The sequence below is a fragment of the Protopterus annectens genome, chromosome 2.part1 (assembly GCF_019279795.1).
Source record: "Protopterus annectens isolate FY-2018-M chromosome 2.part1, PAN1.0, whole genome shotgun sequence".
Taxonomy (NCBI): Eukaryota; Metazoa; Chordata; order Ceratodontiformes; family Protopteridae; genus Protopterus; species Protopterus annectens.
Window position 1 is genome coordinate 1,459,264,517 of NC_056729.1, and position 22,408 is coordinate 1,459,286,924.

General features: G+C 40.9%; 1 protein-coding gene and 1 non-coding gene across 2 annotated transcripts in view; one reads left to right on the plus strand and one right to left on the minus strand.

Annotated features, from left to right (window-relative positions):
- The window catches only part of LIAS (lipoic acid synthetase), a 917,328-nt gene that overhangs the window by 58,905 nt on the left and 836,015 nt on the right, over positions 1–22,408 (minus strand). The window lies entirely within an intron of this gene.
- LOC122795209 lies at positions 5,978–6,094 on the plus strand. The gene has a single exon (XR_006363800.1). It is a non-coding gene; the product is annotated as a small nucleolar RNA SNORD89 (small nucleolar RNA).

Below are 22,408 nucleotides of genomic sequence, written 5' to 3' on the forward strand. Positions count from 1 at the left end.
TGTGACAAGACGGGTTATCTAGCTGAGTGAAATGCAGTGATTCCAGCTAATCTAATTGCCATAGAAGGGGGAAGGTAAACAGAAAAGGACATACTTGAAATGTAACTTTTTCACACTTCCTGTAAGAAAACCACCCCTGCTGAGAGTTTGTGTAATCTGTGACTTACACAGTGCTAAAATGTAAACAAACTGCTCAAGCAAAAAATCTGAGCTAGTGCCCCTTTAAACTTAACTAATAAGGCAGCAGTAAACAGCATTTGAAAGTGTGTTCTGTGACATTTGCACTGCTTCTGTTTTAAGTAGTCATTCAGCAGCAGGGAATGTTACAAATTACTGACTAAAAGAGAACAGTGTATGCATGCAACATCTATGAAATGACAGGAGCTTTAGGCAAATGGAGGCCTGCATGATGTAACATTTTTGAGCCAAACACTGCATTGTGGGATATTGAATGGCAAACTGATTTATCAAAACCACGTCGATATACCAGACCCCATGTGGTCAAACTCTGGAATTACATATAAAAATATTTAAAATCCTGTAAATAATCCCAGAGTGCTGTTAAAATGTAGGAAACATCAAGCCATAATGAAAGAAACATGTTTTTTTGAGTCTGTGGGTGCTTTACTCCTTTAAATTGAGATAATTGATACAACACCCCCACCTACTGGCCAGAAAGTTAAAATCTCATAAACAGTAAATAAAGTATTTAATCCGATGTCCAAATGGTTAAAAAAAATTAAAAAAATATATATATATATGTATATGTATGTATATATATATATATATATATATATATATATATATATATATATATATAAAATACAATAATAATAAATACATGTTACAATTTAGCAGCCCTTAACTTTAAAAGTGGGGCAATGCTAATGTTTTTGCTTAGACCTGGTATCATTCTTGCATCTAGGGTAACTTGCCAGTAAAGTTTTAATTTAATTTTCCCATTTTCCATTTTTTCAAGTGATACATCCAAAAACTGTAAGATGTTCTTGGAAACATTACTTGTAAAATGCGAAAAATTAGTAGTAGATTCAATGTATGATACAAATTCATGTAACTTGTCATCAGACCCCACCCAAAAAGCACAAATATCGTCCAAGAATCTGAAATATTGCAACCAGTGGTTCTTAAATTCAGATTCCAGTATAAATTCTTTTTCCCGCCAAGCTAAAACTATATTGGCATACGTGGGGTCACAATTGGCCCCCATCCAACGCCCTTAATTTGGTGGAAGAATTCTCCCCCAAAAAATATGAAGTTGTTAAACAGGACCAACTCCATCAAATAATGAACCAGGTGTAAATCATTAGAAGAGACCTTACATTTTTCCACCAATGAGGTTTCCAGCCACTGAAGACCAATGTTGTGGTGGATGACAGTAAATAAATCTTTGATGTCAGTAGTGACAAAAGTCACTTGTTCATAATTTGCATTATGGTCCACCCCCTTCAAAAATTCCCAAGAGTCTATAAGTATCTGGGAACTAGCACCCCAAAGTTTTCTAAGTTTCACATCAAGAAACTTAGCAGCAAGTGGTGAAGTTTTAGAACCATCGGCGGAAACAATTGGTCTGAGGGGTGGGTCATTTGTATCTTTGTGAACTTTGGGTATGCCAAATATTGTAGATGTTTTTGGTCAAACATTTATCAAGTAGTTAATCATTGAAATCAATCAACTTTTCAAGAAGTAAATCATTTAATGCCAAATCAATTTTTTTGTAGGCAATGTTTATCTCATTTTTAGAAACCCGCCTATAAGTATGTGTCCTCCAATAATTCCAACATTTTTCCTTCATAAATCAAGGTGTTCATGATAACAGCCCCACCCCCCTTATCGGGTTTCATAACTCTCATATTACGGTCAAATCTCAAATCATTTAACACATCCCATTCTTTTTTGTCAATGTTGTGTTTTTTATTTTGTTGTTTTCTAGATTGCCACTGCCTAATAAGCTTGTCAACCATTAGCTCAAGGTTTTTTAACTGGGGATGGATAGGGAGATTAAAAGTACTTTTCCGCCTCAAAATAGCCACATCATGTTGTTGATTCTGACCCTGAAATACAAGTGAAAGGTTAAGTTTTCTCAAAAACAGCTTAAAATCTAATAAAAATATACTAATGTCACCTCTAGTGTTAGGGATATATTTAAATCCCTTAGCCAGTAGCTTAAAATGGTCTTAAGTAAGTGTTATCTTACTATAATTGAAAATATTAAAATTGCAAGTCTGTTTAGCCCCTTCTTTGTGAATAAGTGGGTTCTGGAGATCTAATATTTCCTCCTTCCCCCTCGGTGTCCTCTCCACCCCCCCCGTACAGGAAATGGGGGGTAGTAAGAAACTCTTTGATTTCGGTTTCTCTCGGACCGCCAAAGGGAGGGTTCTAAAGGGTCACCCCCATAATTCTCTGTTTGTTTATACACTACATCCTCTTCCATAGCATACTGGGTACCTGTCCCTGCCCTATTGTCTTCCAACCACTGTTTTTTGTTTGACAGTCCCCTTAGGATCTGGGTAACATGTTTTGTTCGTGTATTCCTTAACATCTCTCTCTAATTTTCTAATTTTCCTCTTCACATTAATGGTACATTTATCATCAGTTTTCTCTAACACCATAAAATTTCTAGATTTTTCGGCCTCAACTGTAAATAAAAGGTCTGAGGTAATTTGTCTGTTAAGCAAATCTAGCTCCTCATGCAGGACAGACATATTAACATAATTTTTGATTAATAGTAATTCTGACAATATCAAGCCCACATTTGTTAAAGATTTCAAGTAACTCTAGATGTAAATCAGAGCCCTTAACAATATTGTTGGGGTATTTGAATACCTGAAGCCCTTTAGGTACAATTTCCTTCCTCAGACATTTGTTTAAATACTCGTTGTCAATTTGTAATGATATATATTTAAGCAACAGTTCGGAAACTTTGTTCAACGAGTTAAACGTATCCGCCTGTGCAACTACCCCTTTCCCCTTATTACGGGTATCAAAAGTGTTAAATTGTTTGTTCTAGCCAAACTCGAAAGTCGCCATTACGTAAAAGTTTTTGTTGGTTGTTGTTGTCAAACATAATGTCACCTTGTTGTGCAATGTTACGCCTGTTAGTTCGAGTCATTCCATAACACATTTTCATCCATAAAACCATAGATAGAGTAGATTCAGCAATATTTGAAAGTTGTTTGGCAATGCTTAAAAAAAGAAACTGCAGGGGTGAATAATGTTTTAGCCAATATGAGAAAGCCTAGTGGTGACAGATGAAGATCATTCCTGGCAAAGCAGTGTGGTCTGTCAACTATGTTCTTCCTGGCTGACAAGTATTGGATCCCTTTAGAATGACACCAGCAGCTAAGCCAATTGTTAAAGGCAATCATTTTTTGTTGGTATTATGGCATCATCCTTGCAGATGGTAGAATGCTGCTCAATGCTAGCTCACACCTGCCTGTGACAAATATTCTTAGAGCTCAATCATGTTTTTCTTCATACAGTTAAAGGAGGTATGTCTCAGGTAATTTACGCCCACATGGAGTGTGACTGAATCATATTAAATCATACTGGAACTTCGGGGTAAGTGACTTGAGTGTTTGCATGATCTGGTGGATCCTGGCCCCTAAAGGCAATTAACTGTAACCTTCTCCTTATCAAGCAGTGTGTCTCAGAGAGGAGTCTCCAATGATCATAATGTTGTATTGTCGGGTGTTTCATCTTGCGTGTTTGGTAGTTCAGACAATGAGTTATGGCGTTGTGTTGTGATGCAAATTGTCTTGTTTGTGTCCATGCAGAATTCCTGAGGACTACACCCGAGAGGTCTTTGAGGTTTGGGTAAGTTACATGCGAGAACCTCTACACATGTGGGTTTATGTGTCTGGTCCTTTGTAGGTGCGGTGAGTGTTATGTGTGTTTGTGTTTCTTGCTGACAGCCTGTTTGTTGCTTTGTGCCTGTATGTCAGAGTCTGGTCTCCAGTGTCAGTGTGTGACTGTTTATTTATATACATTTTCAGTGGAGACCCAAGAAGAAAAGCTCCAGAAATAGTACAAGTTCCTATGATACTTACAAAGTATTAAAGTAAGGTCACACATAGTTTTTATAATTTTTTACTATGTAATTGGAGCTTTCCTCCCCGGTCCTCCACTGAAAACAGTTTGGCTAACTGCTAAACAAATGGAAAATAAATAAACAAAAATAAATAAATAGTAAAAATCTAAAATTTGTGAACATCAGTACAATGCATAACAGTTAACAAGTACAAATTCCAAAATTTGCGAACAGTATATAGCATAGACCAAACGCATCTCTCATACATTCTATTTGTCTGTTCCAGGATTAAGTGGTTGGCAGTGTACATAATGCAATTGCTCCATCATCTCAGGATGCCCTTGTCCACCAAGCTAGGTGCAGAGATAGGAGAGGAGAATGTTTGAACCAGACAAGGAATGTGTGCTTTCTTGGTGTAATGCACAGTGGCCATACTCCTGGATGCTTTAATAATGTAATGTGGAGCTAAATAGCCGTAACTAATGCGGAAATACCGCTCACCAGGAAAAGTAGTCGCTCCAATTATGAAGTAGTTTTTAAAAGGGAAATTTCAACTTCATGTGGCTGCATACACTGTATAGACGTCACCACTAACCGCCACTAGACAAACAGCAGCTTAGTGCAAACACAAGGCTTTTATATGTTTTAAAGGCATATTCAGGAAAAAATGTACTCATTTGATTAGCGAGTGTACCTACTTATATTATAGCCTTACAGACACCACAGTCATCGTGGTAACGCTTCACGCAAAAAGGAGTTTATCTTGCTCGCATCTTTCAATAACAGTTTAATACACATGAAAAGTACCATAGTGGGAAGGAAACTGTTGAAGCATGTTTATGTGGGCGGTATTACTTCTTAATCGTCATATCTGGTTCTGGGGAGAGAAGAAAGTTCAAGGTAGGAGGTCGTGAATATAAGGAAACCGAGGGGCTTAGAAGAGAACATTTTATTTCTGTAGTCGAAGATAAAGGTTTAAGTAGTGTCTTGTTGTGAGAATATCCTGGCGTGCGAACCTGCGGGCCTAGAACTAGGAGCCGCCGTAACTTTATTTTGAAATGGTTTTGTTAGGAAGTGGATTTCAATGAGAGTACGTTAAGCGCGGCTGTGGGTTTACAGTGGTTTGGTACCGTGGGGTTAATACAAAGCATGTTCCATCTATTAGTTTGTGTCTCTGGTCTGTGGTAAAGTAAAGGTTGGTGGCTGGGCGCTGTGCAGTGAAGCACCTTCGTTGTGTATAGAATATTATATCGCACATCTCTATTATGCTTTCGGCTAAATGTTTACCGGTATGTGAATGGCAGGCGTGCATTGTTAACAGAATTTGTTTACTGCAGTGTACTTAATTGTAGCCAGAATTGGGATTTCAGTTACGTAAATGGATTCACGAATGAGGTCGTGTATAACTCTAAATTATTTTTTTATAAAAGCCATGGGGTTTGTAACTTTAATGCCGCCAAGAGCTTTGTTCCAGTGTCTTCCTTTCGGAACAACGTCTAGGCTGCTCAGGGCCTGTGACGCCCCATCCCCCGTTAACTTTTTTTTCCCCTTTGCCGTGGTTTAGTGCGCATTAGGGCCTGCTGACTAGCGTGGTTAATTGATTATGAAATTTAAATAAGCAAAGTCATTTGATTGTAGTTTTAGAGGTTTGGAAGTACTGTCACCCACTCTTTATCGAGAGGGGGTACCTTAAGTACGAACTGCGCAGCTAACTGCATACGCACATCTTTGTAACGTAATAGTTCTATATCATTTGTATGTTAGTTTACGGAAATGGCATAAGGCACCACCCAGTAAACACACTAATATTTCTGTTTGGATCTGGTTTGTATGTATTCTTGGAGAATAATTGATATTTTTGTGTACAAGATGGTTGCTAATCTGTAGTAAATGAAAGGGGGCAATTTTCCTTTCACACAGGAGCTCTTTGCCAATGAATGATGACATTAAAAGGCCGAATTGCAGTGCTTCTGGTTAACAGTTTGCTCTCTTAGCTGGAGGCACCGTGACAAAACCAGCTGAAGCGAAATTAAGTCTGACTATGGCAGAGCATCCTGGAACTGTTAATTGCATTTCTGATTTACTGTGTGGTTGTCGGAATTCACAATTGCAGCCTATGTTGGCATTATTTGGTTCACTTGTGATTCTGCGTGTATTTGGGCGTTTTAATGGTAATCTAAAAGTAGTACCTCGTAGGATGCTCAGTAGGAAACCCCGCCCAAACTCCTCCAGCTATGCGGACCCAGCTTCTGCATGAATTCACACTCCCCGCCGTGCCGAGGTATGAATATTCATGACCTGTCTAAGCTGTCCGAAAAAGTTTATTGGCACAGTTTTACAATAAATTCCATGCTTTTTCAATCACAGAAAAAGGCGCAAAGCACCCGTTCAAGAAACCGTAAATAAAAATGTAAACACGGTTTAAGTAGCGTGAAAGCCATGCAGTTTATTACTACATCACACATACAAACTAGTCACAAAATACAAAGTATAGCTAGCAACAGGACCAATGATAATCAGCGGTTCAAGCACTATGGAACATTGAAACAGATCCACTGTATTAAATCACCATAAATAAAAGGTAACGTGCACCTGTTAGCCGCTATGATTCCGGCCACCCAGTTCCAGTTCATGCAAATCCTGGTGCTCTAAATGTCCAGCTAGGCACTGGAACTACTTCATCCTGTTTGCTGTATTTTTCACACCTCAGGAACTCATCTATGTGACTGCCATATGCCTCAGAGTCCCATTCATTTTATTTTACATTTGTTGACCGGGAGAGTCCAACTGGATTACACATTTCATTTTCAGGGGAGGCCCGGGGAGAGAAGCTCCAAGAGAACAATTTTTTTTTTTTAAACATAGTTTTAAGTACAGACTTTTGGCATACAATTTCAGCTGTTTCTTGCATCAAGACCACATGGCCTCAACAACATTTGTATGTGCACCTGTCCTGGGGTCTACAAAATTCTTACTGTGGTTGACAGTGAGGTGGGTATAATTCATCCTAGACAGTTCGCAAATACCCCTGTATGCAGCCCATTTGTCAGACAATCACTGTCCCTGGTAAGACATGCCGTTTGGTAATTGGGAGTAAAGTGACTGCATCCCTTTTCCTCAACTAAGGTGAGGTAGCCACTTTTCAGACTGCAGTCGTATATACCAAATACCCACCAGTCTTTTTTGGCAAAGGCTCGACCGCGGTTATATTTTGCCTTCACAAGTAGGTATTCATCTATCTGAAACTCTTGACCTGGCCCACCCGGCAACATGGGGTCGTTCAGCAGTTTCCAGCTGCAGACATCCCATAGAAACTGATACCAGTCCACAAAGCAGTTGTTTGACACCGACAAGTGCTCTGCAAGCCTGCAGATGATATACGGAATACTGCAGTATTCAGTTATACTGGAACTGATCAGAACCAAGTACTAGTACCCCAGTCTCATAGTGTATTTAACACCTTATTTTAGTCTGTTGGAAAATTGAGTGGCATGTTATCTCCACCAAGGTAGAGGAGTTTCATGGAGGGTAACACCTTGTGTTGCCTTGCATGTTTAGATTTATACTAAACAAGGTCTTCATGATTCTTTGCTCCTACCTTTGGTTTGCTGTTTCCCAGTAGTTTGCAGAGCTACATTCTGACTTCTTGTGCTGGTAATACTGTAGTTTACACCATCCAAATCCAGCAAGGATTTGAACTGTTGCTTCTCTGTTGTAGACATGGCAAGTGTAAATTTTTGTTACTGGGTCTGTAGTATATCAACATGTTTTCACATTGTAGCTGTAGTACTGATTCTAAGTGTGTAACCGTGATCTATCCAGTAGAAGTTTATTTGCCCTTGTTATGATAATGGGCTCCCTTCAGTGAGCGTGGTAGTCACGTTTATCGGCCACGGGAGGGGTGGGTTTGTGACCATGATGCTGCTTAACCAGAATTTACATATCATTGGCAGTGATGGTCTGTCTTTCCACAAAACTAATTATCAGTTAATCTGGATAGATGTAATTTTATTGGTCTTGGCTTAAGGTGTAATGCAGGCTCTTGACCTTGGTTTGTTTAAAAAGTGGATTCCTTCCCTGAAAGGCTTCAAGAAATGGAATCTGTAGGGGACTGTGAAGGGGCAGATGCCTTCCAGGATGAACCATTGTGTTCAGTGGGAGAATGCTGCCATGTCCTTCCATATCCGTTTTTCTGCCTTCTTAAACAAGGCATCTCCTGCCAAGGATAGCCAAACATCTGGCCAGTATACAAAAGGCAAAGATAGCCCAACATCTGGCCAGTATACTAAAGCCTTTAGCATCTGTATGTGCAGTACATCACATGTATGCACAAGGCGTGGGAAAAGTGACATAGGAAGTGTGCACTGAAGAACGTCTGTGCTTCCAGTCCAAGCAGTCTGCCAAGGTTTTGTCCCCAAGACCCTGTGTAGTCATCTCTCTGCTGTCTCATTACCTAGAAAAACAGCATCTTAAGCTGTTGGCTCAGGCTCCTATGAGGAACCTTCCTGTCATGAGGCTCTGCCATATGCCAAGAAAAGGGCCAAACAATTTGGGTCTGATACTGGCCTGGACATCTCTCTCGCGGCTAGTGAATTCCCAGATGACTGCCTAGTGGCTGCTTCAGATTCTACAAACATCTACCCCAGAAATTGAGGGGAACCTCTGATTGTATTTAAGGGACAGAGATTTTGGTGTGGAAGGGGATACCAAGGTCTGACCTTCCTATTTTTTTTTATGTGAATATCCTGCAGGAAAGTCTTGTTAAAAGATCTGCAGTGTGAATGGTGGGATTTTACTCAAGAGGTATTTAATGTTGTAATGACTGTAAAGCCTCAGTCTGTGCCTGCCCCTCTGTGGTCGTCCAGTCAGCTTGGAGTTGGATAACCTGATTCCTCTAAGGATCAGGACTGTTGGGAAGAGTACTTGGCTTCCCATATCCCCTTCCCATTTATGGCTGAGGAAGATGTTAGTCCGGGTTCTGTTTTGGGACACTTACTGTATGAAGAAATTCTTTAAGTAGGATTGATCACAAAGCTTCTTTCATCCAGGAAAGGGATTGTGAATTCCTATAGGTAGTCTCCCCCTGCCCTCTTGAATGCTCTCTCAGCAGATGACAAACTCGCCAGGCTTTTGCCCTCAAGCAAGCTGCTTCTGTCTGACAAGGATAGTGGGGCCATGGAGAGGCTAGGCAAGAAGGTTTATATTACAGTTCCTTTATCTTGTAGGGCCATTAACTACCAGACTCCTCACCAAGTATGTTTTGGCTCTCCTTAGGAAAGAGGGCACTTGGAGACTTAATTATGGACCTCTACCAGCTCAGCTCCAGGTATTTCTGATTTGAGGGTTGTTTCTGCAGCATGAGAGGGTTTGTATCATTCCTTGCGTGGACGATCTGCTAATTCAAGCTTCCACCAAGGTTCTGCTTAAATATCTCCAGTTCACTAGTTCAGAGCCTGGGGTTTATAAATGCTCAAAAATCTAAGACTCCCAGGCTCAGGTTTCCCTTTGTAGGGTCTAGTCTGTCCAATGATATCCCTGCTGGTTCCCAAGGTCCTGTCTCTCTGACTTTTTCCAGTCTTTGTCCTTGAATCAGTGACCACCATGGACTTTCTGTGGGTCCTCAGGTTTATGGCTTCATTCCCATGCTTTCTCTGGCCGGGCTCCGTACGAGTGCTTCATTGACATTTTAAGTCAGCATGGCCTTCAGCATTGCTACCCCTGGGATGTTCCCCATAGGGGTTGTCATGAACAGTGGCTTTTTTCGTTGGGTGCTTCCTATGACCACACCTCTTGTTGTATCTGTAAGAGGTGTGTGTAAGACTTACTGAAGCAGTTTGTCTTCCCTGGCCACTTGTCTTGAAAACCAGTGGGTTAAACAGCCAGCCCAGGGTAACATGACAGTCCTTTAACCCCAAGGTACTTCTGCTGGATTCTTTAGCTGCCCAGCCTCCACAGGGCATCCCTTTTTAATCCAGGATTGTTGGAGCCCCCATGGATTCGTCCTTGCACACTTGACATTGATGGGAACCCATGGTTTATCTGGGAGTGTCCTAAAGGGATTCTACAGATATTCTAGTTCCAGGTTCTCACTGAATCTTGCCAAGGGTCTGAACTTTTGATATTAGGACTGATGTCCTTTTCAAGCAAAGACCAACACTGAAAGCGTTTCAGTCTGCCCTAAAAGGGAATGGCAACTGCCTTGATGGCCATAAAGCCATCTTTTCAAGGAGTCCTGGTATCTGCTCCTCCTTGGACCTCTGTCCCTTCTAAACAGCCTGGGGAACTGAATTCCAAGGATGAAGATGTCCTAGTCCACATATGGCTACACCCTTGGCTTATGGTTCTGATGAAGAGGAGTCTCCTTTTGATGAATTGTTTAGGTGATATTCTTAAATGTCTGATCTTTGAGAGATGAGTTGCTTCAGGTGGCTTCTCTTAAAGCATAGTCAGGCTCCTGCTCCTAAAAAAAACCCTTATGGACGGTTCCAGACGATTCAGTTTAATTTGTTTTTCTGCTGATCTTGCTGCGCTGTTTCTTTTGAGAAGCCTAAGCTTTTGCTGTCTTCCAGACTTGCCTTCTGATAAGGGCAATGAAGAGGATTGGTAAGAAAGTTTACACTGCTTCTACTTTGGCCTTTATCAGATCTACATGACCAGGTATGCTGTGGCCTTGATTGCTTGGGCTTGTCACTGACTTTCCTGAGTCTGAGGGCAAATCCTCTGCCTTAGACTTTTTAGGCTCTGCTTAAGTGGCTCACCACTGTATATGTTAAGTGTAGTTGTAATACTGCTGACTCTTCTAGGGCTGTGGCCTTTGGGTCTGTCATGAGGCATTATTCTTGGCTTTGTCTTCAGTCCCCTTCTTGGGGATGTTTAAGTAAAGTTGTTCGATGCTGCTGTTGACATCGTTCAGTCTTTCAGGAGAGAGGTTTAAGATCTTAAAGCTTTGCCTGTCATAAAATCCAGAGGAATTATCCTTTTAGATCTGCTTTTGTTACAGGTAACTCCCCCCCCCAGGGCTGCAAGGGCAGGAAGAGTGGGAAGCAGAGCCCCTCTGCTAAGACTTCCTTGGATTTGTGTGGCCCAAAGTATTCTTTTCTGCTAAGTCTGCTTCTCTAACAGTTCCCACCTCCTTTTAGACCAGAAACCATTCAACCTGTCCCCCTTCCCAAGTCGTAAAAGGGGTTTTTATTCTAGTATTCCTGGTTCCTTAAATGGATGGTACTTTGAGATCTATTCTGGTTATCTCCTGGCTCATCCCCTTTCTCAGGTCGCCTCCTTTCATATGCTTACTCTTCAAACACTGTCTTGCTGTGTACAGGCTCCGAGGCATTCAGATTTTGCCTTATCTAGACAACCTGTTGCTTCAGGTGCCTTCTCCCAGTCACCTAGTATATGATCGGAAGTTGAGTCTGGTGTTTACTGTCAGCTTCCAAAAGTCAGTCCCAACTTTGTTAGGATCATGTGCAACTGGGGTGCAGGATTCACAGTGCCAGTGTTGGCCTCACTGCCACCTCCAAAAGCACTTGACAGTCTCTGGCCTCCGCATCAGTAGCAAGACCATATCAGCATCAAATATGAGATCTCAGATTCTGGCCCTTCAATCTTTTTCACCCCTTGTTCTTTTCAGTGCCTTGAATGTTTAATAGGTTCATGGGTGTGTACTAGGCTAATGGCCCTGTAGCCTTTACAATCCTAGCCTATAGGATTACCCTGGCATCGTGCCACCTGACCTTGCTTCCCAGTGTATGTCGAGTAGAGCCACTGGAGTGATCCCCAGGGTGAATTTTCTATTTCCCATCCACTCAATATTTCTCTTTAAAAGGGCCAGTGAGGTGCTCTGTTTGACATGTATGGGAAGTCTGTTCCACAGCATGGGCAGTCTCTGGGTTATGAACCTGTCCCTCCAGCATGCTAATTGTGGTAATGAGGTTGAGGTCTTTGGAGTGTGTGGTGTGGAGGGATTGGGATTTCTTTAGATATAGCATTTCTAGCGCAGCTGGGTCAAATTTGAATTTGTAAGTCAAGCAGAGATGGCCTCTAATGTGATGTGAGACTGAGAATAGTTGGAGTTTGAGTCTGTCCATATAGGACAAGTGTTTAAGGCCTAGGATCCTCTTGGTGAGGTACTTTTGCGGCCTCTCCAGTTGTTGCAGGTGTCTAGTGAGGTACTTGCCATATGGGGTATTGTACTCTGGCCTAATGAGGGAAGTGTCTTATAACTCCTTCTCTGTTCACTGGACTACCATTGATGTGGTAATTCATGCGAACCAGGTTTTTCCCAAAGGGGAAGACTTTTTGGCATTGAGCTTAAGGCCATGGTTCTGACACCAGTCATTGGTCTCATTGAGGCCTTTTCTGTAGGATGTCAACATCACTTGGAGTTATTCCCAACTTGAAATCATCTGAACTTTGTCAGCCGGAGTCCCTTCGTTTTAGCCTGGACTTCAGCAAAGTAGATCCCAAGCAGGAGAGGACCCAGGACTGAATCCTTTGAGACTCCACTCGTGACAGCTCGGCAGTCTGAGTCAGCTTTTTTCACAGTGTGGGTTCCATCTGTGAGCCAGTTTGCAGCCCCACCTAGTGATATAGGGGTTGATGCCTAGCTTGATGAGTTTTTCTATGATTCCTGAGTGGGGAATGGTGTTCAAGGCCTTGGCCAGATCAAGGTAGGCTGTATGAACCACATTGCCTTCATCCACAGCTGTGGTGACCGACTCAGAGAAGTCTACCAGGTTGAGAAGGCATGATCTACCCTTCACAAAACCAAACTGTGTAGGATCCAGAGTTTGGAGATTCCCTATATCCTATTAGTTCCATGATGATGCGTTCAATAGCTTTGCATATCAGACTAGTCAGGTTAATGGGTCGATAGTTCCTGGGGTCTGTAATCGCTCCTCCTTTGTGGAGAGGGGTGGCTGTAGCAGTGTGCCACTTGGTAGGGACAAAGCCTGAGGTGAACAAGGCACAGGTGAGGTGCCAGTTCGCTGTGCCAGGGATACTGTCAGGTTCCATAGAAGCTGTATTCTTGGCCTTGTACAGTGCTGTTTTAACCTGTGCAGCAGTAATACTGGGTGCCTGGCAATCTTCTGGTATTGTGATTAGTCCTTGTGGGGGGGGGGGGGTAAAGTTAGCACTGAATCTGTTCATCGGTATATTTGTAATAACTGTTGGCTCTCTATATATGAGATACCATTGTGCAGTAGCTCAGATCAAATCTGAGTATTGCCATGGAGATTCTTTACATAACTATAGAAGGCCTTGTGATTGTCTTTACTATCTGCTGCAATTCTGTTTTCATAGCTAGCTTTAGAGGATTTGATGAGGGATGTCAACCTATTGCTGAGGATGATAAGGGAGTTTTTCCAATCTTGGGACTTCACCTTATTCTGCATCAGTTTCCTCCTTCTGTTGTAGAGTTTATGGCAGGGTATCACCAGATTGGCTTCCTTTTTTTTTTTTTTTTTTTTTTTTTTTGAGGAGAGCAACTTAGTTCTATTGGGTATGGTGAGATCCATGCATTTGCGTACATGTTTGTACAGTGCATTGGTGTTCTATGTTGGTACTATGGCGGTCATGCAACTGTTGTCTGTTTGCATGGGTGTTGTGAAGTTAGCCATCTCTGTTTTTAGGAGCCCATAGGTTTTTTTCATGGTGGTTGCTTTTGTTTGGGGACTGGGAGGGATGTGGATTTCCAAGGTGATTAGCTTGTGATCGGATCTAACCAAGGAGGAGTTTACTATTGGTGTAGAGCAACAGTCGCCCATGTTAGTAATGACCAGGTCAAGGATGTTGCTACCTCTAGGGGTAAGAATGAGTTGGTCCAGGGCATTGGAATTAATGAATTCCAGAAAGCTTTGTGCAAGTGTATTGGTACATGAGTAGTTTTCCCGGTTAATGGAGGGGTAGTTGTAGTTGAAGTAGTCAATATGAGAGTGTTAGGTTGGACTCCAGGGTGTTTAGGAATGTGGAGTGTGAATCTTGGGACATGGTTGGGGACCTATAGCAAGCTACGACCTGAATCATTGTCATACCCAATGTTAGCTGTGCCTGAATATCCCAGATGTGTTATGTTGGGCTACCAGTCTGGAGGTGTGTGCATCCTTTATGAATATGGAAACCCCACTGCCATTGGAGCTTCGGTCCAAGTTCTGGGGCCGAAAGGTGTGGAATGAGTTATAGCCTGGTAGTGTAGGGGTTCTTTTTGCTGCCTTGAACCAGGTCTCTGTTACAGCACAAATGTCAATGTTCTCCATTTTAAGGAGTACCTTGAGTGAATGCATTTTGAGATTTAGACTTCTAGCGTTGAGCAAGATGACCCTCAAATTGCATTTATTTGTAGCAGTTAAGGTGGTAATTTGGTCTTTGGAACACTGCCTAAAAAAAGGCACAATAAGGGTGGCAAGAGCCTTGGCCAGTATCTGGAACCCCAGCGGTGACAGATGCAGGCCATCTCTGGCAAAACATTGAGGTCTATCAATCATGTCATCCCGGGCAGACATACTAGCTCCCCTTAGAATGACACCAGAAACTTGGCCAATTGTTGAAATCAGTCATTTTCTGTTTTTACTGTGGTATCATTCTGGGTGATGGTAGGATGCTGCTCAGGACTAGGATCATACCCGCCTGGGATGCATAATCCAAGAGTTCCTCCATGTAGTCAAGGGAGGTATGTCTCAGGTCATTCACACCCGCATGTGCAATGACTGAGTCATATTTGTAGCTGTTGTTGAGGGACCTTAGTGTGTGCACAATGTGGCGCATCCTGGCGCCTGACAGGCAGCTGAGTTACTTTCTCCTTATTCAACCTAGTGAGTGGGACATCAATGTGCCTCACTATCGAGTCACCTATGATTAGTGTGTTGGGCATGCTGTTTTGCCTCGGCAAGGGGGGGGCGCTTTGGTTGAGTGGCACACTGTTTAGGAGAGTTATGTCTCGCGATTAGTGTGTTGTGGTAGAGTGCGTTTCTGCCTTGGACGTCTGCTGTTTGGTTAAATTTTTATTGAGAGCGTCTGCGAAGGTGGTTGTGTGGTTTGTGTTTTTATGTGAAGGCAATGTTGGTGTGTGTTCTGGACGGCTATGTGTTCTATGTGGTGTGGTGCAAGTGTTGACCTTCTTCTCTTGACCAGCTATTCTGGCCTTGACATAAGTGCATTTCTCACAAGTCTGAGTGTTGGGGGGGCTAGGAGGAGGGGGTTGTCAGTGTACATGAGGCAGTTGCTACATTTCCTCAGGATGCCCAAGTTCACCAGGTTAATAGGGGAAAGCACAGGGAGCTGACCTTTAGACATGCCTGGAGGGGTAGGCATTAAGTACTGGAGCTGTTTCCTTGTAGAAAGTTTAGTGCTGGTAGCACTTTTGTGTACTACAATTGCTACAAGAAGTCTGGTAAAGTGCTAAACTGACAAGCTAGTAAAAGTGCAGGAGATGAGAGAACGAGCAGATCTAAGGGGAAAAATTGAAGAACAGACTTTGGCACCACTCCGAAACTTACAAACAGTCCTGGATACAGCAAATCTGTATCTGGACTAGACTAGTTACAGGAAAGGCAGGAAATAAGCGCAAATGCAGGCTTTTAAACCTGAAAGTTGAAAGAGATGGAAAAACTGCCCAAATGGTCAAACTACCCAAGAACTACTCCTCTTGTGGTAGATAGGCTTCTGAGTGCTTACCACTCCCACTGATAAGCTAGAAGGTTTCCCTCCAACACAAAGGCTTGGGGGGGGGGGCTCAGAAGCTTACCAACAGTCCTGGATACAGCAAGTCTGTATCTGAACTAGACTAGTTACAGGAAACACGCTTAGTTTTTTTACACAAAAAGCACCTAAATCAGCAGTAAATACAATTCAAATGCAGTGCAGCCTGGCACACTGTATGTGTGTGTGTGTGTGTGTGTGTGTGTGTGTGTGTGTGTGTGTGTGTGTGTGTGTGTGTGTGTGTGTGTGTGTGTGTGTGTGTAGCAATATTACAGCAAATACAGTTTAAATAAATGCAGTTAAATTAACAAATGACTAAAAACAAGTGCAAAAGGCAGTAAATTAAAAGGCTACTAACAAGCAGTAATAAGTGCAGAGTAAGAGCAACTGAACAGCATGTAGAACTGCAAACTAAGACAGTTACAATAAGAACAGCTGAAATGTATATATTTTTTGAGATAAGAATCGATACAACACCCCCACCTACTGGCCAGAAAGTTAAAATATTATAAATAAACAGTAAATAACAAAGTATTTAATCCAATGTCCAAATAAATACTTAAAGCAAAAAAAAAAAAATATATATATATATATATATATATATATATATATATATCTATATGTAATAAAATACAATAATACATACATGTTACAATTTAGCAGCCCTTAACTTTAAAAGTGGGACAATACTAATGTTTTTGTTTAGACCTGGTGTCATTCCTGCATCTAGGGTAACCTGCCAGTAAAGTTCCCTATATTCCAACAGGTTTTCCCAATGCCCACCCCTTTGGTCAACTTGCACTTGTTCGAGAACAAAAAAAGGGAATTTTGCCTGCTGACAACACACAGTACGTTTAAAAAGGGCATTTTTCTCATTTTTTGTCTTAGTCTCATAAATATGTTCATAGATACGTCTTTTTATCTTTCGCTCCGTCTTGCCAATATAAAATGCACCACAGGGAGAACATATGGCCTCATAAACAACTCTTTCACTATTACAATTAAAGTGTGAATGGCTAATAATCTTCCTGTCTCTACTAGGTACATAGACCCATTCACAGTGTGCAATGTACTGACATTGGGAACACATCCCACATGGTTCCTTTATGTTTACCACTTACAATCCCTTTTCTTCCTTGTTCCTCGAGCAAGTTTTTTAAATTCCTCCCCTTCTTAAAAATAAATTTCAGAGGTAAATTTTTGTCCAAAGGTAAGTCAGTGAACTCCAAAAAAGTTGTTCCATTCATTTCTCACTATATTGTTACAGTGAAGGAAGTCAGTGTTATACTCAGTAATAAGAGCCCTATTCATTTCAACACTATCCTTTGTTTCATGAATAACCTGATTGTAATCACTAAGAATACCCAAACCTAACACGGGGCAAAATTTGTTGGCTCTGTTAGAGGAAACATCAACTGTAATCTCATGTACAAAATCAACATGGTACCCCTTTTCCCTAAAAAGACGATCAAGAAAGTCACATTCTATTTCAAAGTCGTGGTCTAGGGAGGTCATTCTACTGGCTCGGATGTATTGCCCTCTCACCAAACTCCTTTTTTGAAACATGGGATGGGAACTATTAAAACGTGAAAAGGAGTTTGAGTAAGTACTTTTTAGAAAAACCACCTTTGATTTAATATTCCCATTTTCCATTTTTTAAAGTGATACATCCAAAAATTGTAGGATGTTCTTGGAAACATTACTTGTAAAATGCAAAAAAGTAGTAGATTCAGTGTATGATAAAAATTCTTGTAACTTGTCATCAGACCCCATCCAAAAAACACAAATATCGCCCAAGAATCTGAAATATTGCAACCAATGGTTCTTAAATTCAGATTCCAGTATAAATTATTTTTCCCACCAAGCTAAAACTATATTGGCATACGTGGGGGCACAGTTGGTCCCCATCGCAACACCCTTAATTTGGTGGAAGAATTCTCCCCCAAGAAATATGAAGTTGTTAAACAGGACCATCTCCATCAAATAAAGAACCAGGTGTAAATAGTTGGAAGAGACCTTACATTTTTCCACCAATGAGGTTTCCAGCCACTGAAGACCAATGTTGTGGGGGGATGACAGTAAATAAATCTTGTTCATAATTTGCATTATGGTCCACCCCTTGAAAACTTCCCAAGAGTCTGTAAGTATCTGGGAACTAGTACCCCAAAGTTTTTTAAGTTTCATATCAAGAAACTTAGCAAGTGGTGAAGTTTTAGAACCATCGGCTGAAAAAAATTGGTCTGAGGGGTGGGTCATTTGAATCTTTGTGAACTTTGGGTATGCCAAATATTGTAGGGGTCTTAGGTCAAATATTTTCAAGTAGTTAAAATCATTGAAATCAATCAACTTTTCAAGAAGTAAATTATTTAATGCCAAATCAATTTTTTTGTAGGCAATGTTTATCTCATTTTTAGAAACCCGTCTGTGTCCCCCAATAATTCCAACATTTTTCCTTTGTAAATCAAGGTGTTCATGATAACAGCTCCACCCCCCTTATCGGGTTTCATAACTCGAACATTACGGTCAAATCTCAAAACATTCAACACATCCCATTCTCTTTTGTCAAGGTTGTGCTTTTTATTTTGTTGTTTTCCAGATTGCCACTGCCTAATACACTTGTCAACCATTAGCTCAAGGTTTTTTAACTGGGGATGGACAGGGAGATTAAAAGTACTGTTCAGCCTCAAAATAGCCACATCATGTTGTTGATTCTGACCCTGAAATACAAGTGAAAGGTTAATGTTTCTCAAAAACAGCTTAAAATCTAAGAAAAATTTACTGATTTCACCTCTAGTGTTAGGGATATATTTAAATCCCTTAACCAGTAGCTTAAAATGGCCTTCAGTAAGTGTTATCTCACTATAATTGAAAATATTAAAATTGTTGTAAGTCTGTTTAGCCCCTTCTTTATGAATAAGTGGGTTCTGGAGATCTAATATTTCCCCCTCCCCCCTCGGTGTCCTCACCATCTCCCCCCCGTACAGGAAATGGGGGGTAGTAAGAAACTCTCTGATTTCGGTTTCTCTCGGACCGCCTAAGGGGGGGGGGGTTCTAAAGGGTCACCCCCATAATTCTCTGTTTGTTCATACACTACATCCTCTTCCGTACCATACTGGGTACCTGTCCCTACCCTATCATCTTCCAACCACTGTTTTTGTTTGACAGTCCCCTTAGGATCCTGGGTAACATGTTTTGTTCGTGTATTCCTTAACATCTCTCTCTAATTTTCCTCTTCACATTAATGGTACATTTATCATCAGTTTTCTCTAACACCATAAAATACCTAGATTTGTTGGCCTCAGCTGTAAATAAAAGGTCTGAGGTAATTTGTCTGTTAAGCAAATCTAGCTCCCCATGCAGGACAGACATATTAACATCATTTTGCTTACTAGTAATTCTGACAATATCAAGCCCACATTTGTTAAAGATTTTAAGTAACTCTAGATGTAAATCAGAGCCTTTAACAATATTGTTGGGGTATTTGAGTACCCATAGCCCTTTAGGTACAATTTCTTTCCTCAGACATTCGTTTAAATACTCATTGTCAATTTGTAATGATTTATATTTAAGCAACAGGTCAGAAAGTTTGCTCAACAAGTTTTTAAACGTATCCGCCTGTGCAACTACCCCTTTCCCCATATTACGGGTATCAAAAGTGTTAAATTGTTTGTTCTAACCAAACTCGAAAGTCACCATTACGTAAAAGTTTTTGTTGGTGGTTGTTGTCAAGCATAATGTCACCTTGTTGTGTAATGTTGGTTCGAGTCATTCCATCCACCAAATCGCCTCCGTTGGATTGAGAAAAAGAAAGCCTGGGCATACCAATGTCCTCTGTTCTAACTCCTTCGTTAACACCATTGTTTGTAACCAGTTCAACACCACCACCTCGGGTAACAGAAACAAGTTTGTCGCTCATCCTCCTGTTGAAAGCTTCCTGGTTCCCGGTAGGGTGGATCTATTGAGAATCCGTCCAACAGATTGACTGATGGTGTGAGGAGATCTACCAATTGCAATAGCTGTCTGACAAGCCTATGGGTCTCACCCAAATAATCCCTCCTCTCATCCGTTTGTCGAGGGGAATTGGCTGCCCTCTCCATCTCCAAATGAAAAACTAATAATAAAACAACCTGGAGATATTCCGCCAAAAACAACCAGTAACCAAAAACAAGACGAAATAAGCAGAGATCGCACCCAGCAAAAACAGTGTACAAAGCTCTTTATTTAACTCTGCAGATACCACACATTTTTGTCCATAAAACCATAGATAGAGTAGATTCAGCAATATTTGAAAGTTGTCTGTTTGGCAATGCTTAAAAAAAAAAAAACTGTAGGGGTGAATAATGTTTTAGCCAATATCAGAAAGCCTAGTGGTGACAGATGAAGACCATCCCTGGCAAAGCAGCGTGGTCTGTCAACTATGTTCTCCCTGGCGGATCCCTTTAGAATGACACTAGCAGCTAAGCCAATTGTTAAAGGCAAATATTTTTTGTTGGTATTATGGCATCATCCTTGCAAATAGTAGAATGCTGCTGAATGCTAGGCTCACACCTGCCTGTGACAAATATTCCTAGAGCTCAATCATGTTTCTCTTCATACAGTTGAAGGAGCTATGTCTCAGGTAATTTATGTCCACATGGACTATGACTGAATCATACTGGAACTTCGGGGTAAGTGACTTGAGTGTTTGCATGATCTGGTGGATCCTGGCCCCTAAAGGCAGTTAACTGTAACTTTCTCCTTATCTAGCAGTGTGTCTCAGAGAGGAGTCTCCAGTGATCAAAATGTTGTATTGTGGGGTGTTTCAACTTACGTGTTTGGTAGGTCAGACAATGAGATATGGTGTTGTGTTGTGATGCAAATTGTCTTGTTTGTGTCCATGCAGAATTTCTGAGGACTGCACCCGTGAGGTCTTTGAGGTTTGGGTAAGTTACATCTGAGAACCTCTGCACATGTGGGTTTATGTGTCTGGTCCTTTGTAGGTGCGGTGAGTGTTATGCGTGTGTGTTTCTTGCTGACAGCCTGTTTGTTGCTTTGTGCCTGTATGTCAGAGTCTTGTCTCCAGTGTCAGTGTGTGACTGTTTATTTATAGACGTTTTCAGTGGAGACCCAAGAAGAAAAGCTCCAGAAATAGTACAAGTTACTATGATACTTACAAAGTATTAAAGTAAGGTCACACAAACATAGTTTTTATAATTTTTTTTTTTATTTTATTTTATTTTACATTTGTTGACTGGGCTAGTCTAATTGGATATATGTCCATTTTCAGTAGAGGCCCGGGGAGAAAAGCTCCAAACTAACCACAGTTATAACAAGGTTAAAGATTACCATAAATTAGCTTACAAATAGTACTTAACTAGGTAGTAAATAACAGTAAAATAGTAAATAGCAATTAAATCAAATATGTTATGTTGTACATAAAATGACAAAAAAACAGAAAATTGGATGTGACTTTTCAGATGAGAAAAATACTTAGATGTTACAGTAGTTTTGCTGTTAACTTTTCGTTTCAGCTAAACAATCATATCTTGATTAGTATATAAACAAGGAAGTGTTATACACAAGGAAGTGTTATAAACAGAGGTGAAAATCTAGTCAGGGTTACTACAAGGGCATAGCCAGTGTGTTTTAAGGTGTAATTTGAGTTTTTGTTTGAAGAGGTGTAGGGAAGGAAGTAATGTAAGTTCACTAGGTAGAAGGTTCCAGTTTTTACCAACTGTGTTCGAAAAGAGTGAGTCACCTGCCAAGCTGTTGGACATGTTTATGCTAACTAATAGTTTATTCGAAGAGTGTAAGGTATTGAGATTTTTATAGGGGATTATAAGGTTGGAGAGAATTGGAGTTTTGTTTGGATCATAGAGGATCTTATGGGCTATGGTAAGTTGGTTAAATTGAAGCTGATTCTGTAGTTCAAGCCATCCAAGTTGTTTTAGATTGTGACAGTGATGGGTTCTGAAGGGGTTACCAGAGATAAATCTGACGATGTTATTATAGGAGCTTGCTAGTTTGAGCAAATTGCTTTTCATTAGGTTAGTGTAGATTGGTGAGGCATAGAACAGTATGGAGATTAGAAGAGATTGGGCAATAGTAGTTCTAGTTGTACAGGTGAGGAAGGGTCTAATCCTATATAGTGAGCCCAGTCTTCTGTTAACTTTTTTATAGTGTTGTTAATGTGAATGTCAAAGTTAAGGTTGTTATCTATTGTAATTCCAAGGAGTTTTAGTGTAGGATTCTGGTGAAATGAGGGTGCCATTATTAGAGATGACTGAGAAGTCAAGTGGTGTAGACATGCGGGTAGGAGAGAAGAGTAAGAGTTTGTTTTTTTTGGGGATTCAAGAGGAGACAACATTTTAAAAACCATGAGTCTACTGTGTTAAACACCTTCTGAGTTATGGATTGTAGTTCAGAAGAAGATTTAGCTGTACAGATGAGTGTAGAATCATCTGCATATTGTATGCAAGTAGCTTGTGGAATAGCTAATTGCAGATCATTTATAAAAATGGAGAAATGTAGAAGGCCTAGAATTGATCCCTGGGGGACACACAGGCAGGAGGGATGATAGATTATTTTCCCAGAGCACCGCTGCTGCCTGTTGCTGAGGTAGGAGGAGAACCATTGCATAGCTAGCGAGTCAAAAGAAAGTGACTTTAGTATATTTAAAAGCAA